Below are 2,054 nucleotides of genomic sequence, written 5' to 3'. Positions count from 1 at the left end.
TTTACAAAGGCGGTTTAGTTTTAGAGAATGGCTAATATGATTTAAAGTATAAAGTAAATTTCTCCCAAAGTTAGCTTGGCTCAAGCCGGGGCATCACTAAGTGCAGGTTGGAGGTTAAAGGTAAGATGGGGGTTGGTTAGATCAAGTCTCTTTCATTGTCACGATTTTCTCACTGCTACAATGTTTGCAAAGGCAGTTTCACAAAGACACCAGCAAACCTGTTTGCACCCTGTAAGATATTTCTTATAGAGTCCTTTACTTCATGTAGTAATTATGATAGCATTGAAGATAAAAATTCATATTGTAAAGCATTAAAGTTTATATTTTACCTAAGATATTCTATTTCTATGTGTTTTCAATATAAATTAACACAAGTAGTACATGCACATGGTTTAAGAAAATCAAGTGCCACAAAACGGCATATTTTTTAAAGTGAGTCTCCTCCCACTTGCGACTATCCAAAGGTCACTACTTCAACAATTTCTTATATTTCCTTCCAGCAATTTCCCATGCCAATATACAATTATGTAGATATGCATCTGTTCAAATAATAAATGAGAACATACTGTACAAATTATCCTGCATCTTGTTTTACCAAAGTCAAATTTCCTCATCTGTTCTCTAGACTTCTGTAGTAACATGTTTAATTGAAATTTTCATTGAGATAACTAAAGATTCACGTGCAGTTCAGAAATAATAAAGTTCACTTGTTCACTTTTCCCACTTTACCTGATTGGTAACATTACGGAAAACTATAGTATAATATCAGAACCAGGATACTAACGTTGATACAATCCACCAACATTATTCAGGTTTCCCCACTTTTACTGGTACTCATTAGTGTGCACTTAGTTCTATATGTTTTTTTTTCTCTCGTGCAGGTTTATGTATCCACCACAAACTCAAAACACTGAACAGTTCCAACAACACAAATATCTTTCCTGTTGCCCTTTTATAACCACATATATCTACCTCTTGGTGTTCTCTCGCCCAACCCTGACCCCTGGCAACCACTAATCTGTCCTCCATTTCTGAAATTCTGTCATTTCAAAAATGTTATATAAATTGAATCATATATTGTTTAACCTTTTGATATTTTTTTTTCCAATCAGTAAAATTTCCTGGGGATTTGTCCAAGTTCTTGGTCTATCAATAGTTTGTTTCTTTTTATTTCTGAGTAGTAGCATTTCATGATATGAATGTACCACAGTGTTGTTTTTTGTTTTTTGTTTTTTTAACCATTCATTTGTTGAAGGACATCTGGACTCTTTCCAGTTTGGGGCTACAAAGAATAAAACTGCTATGAACATTTGTTTACAGGTTTTTGTGTGAACATACATTTCCATTTCCTTGGGACAAATACCCAAGAGTATGCTACTTGTGTCATTTGGTAATTGTATGCTTAGTTTCGTAAGACTGTGAAACCGGTTTCCAGAGTGGCTGTACCATTTTACATTCCTACAGCAATTTATGAATGATCCAATTTTTTCTGAATCTTCACCAACATTTGGTGTGGTCACTGTATTGTATTTTAGCCATTCCAATAGATGTGTAGTAATATTTCCTTGTATCAATTTGCATCTCCCTGATGACTAATGATGTTGAACATCTCATGTACATATTTCCCATCTCTATACCCACTTTGGTGAAATGTCACTCATCAAGTCTCTTGATCATTTTGTAATTGGATTGTTTTTGTTTTTACTGCTGAGTCTTGAGAGACCTTTATATTTTTTATACGAAAAAATATTTGTCAGCTGTATTGTTTGCCAATGTTTTCTCCAAGTCTGTTGTTTATCTTTCATCCTTTTCACATGGAATTTCAAAGAACAAAAGCTTTTAATTTCGTTTAGGTTCATTTTCTATTTTTCCTTTTATGGATGACACTTTTGGTGCCAAATCTAAGAACTCTTTGCCTAGTCGTAGATTCCAAAGATTGCCTCAAGTTTTTTTTGAAAGTTTTATGGTTTCATGTTTTACAGTTAAGCCTCTAATCCTTTTGAGTTAATTTTTGTATAAAGTATGAGGTTCAGAAGAATTTTTTTTTTTTTTTT

This window comes from Rhinopithecus bieti, unplaced genomic scaffold, assembly GCF_001698545.2.
Source record: "Rhinopithecus bieti isolate Rb0 unplaced genomic scaffold, ASM169854v2 scaffold_28521, whole genome shotgun sequence".
NCBI classification, from domain to species: Eukaryota; Metazoa; Chordata; class Mammalia; order Primates; family Cercopithecidae; genus Rhinopithecus; species Rhinopithecus bieti.
The sequence above is the reverse complement of the archived record's forward strand: the minus strand, read 5'-3'. Positions refer to the sequence as shown.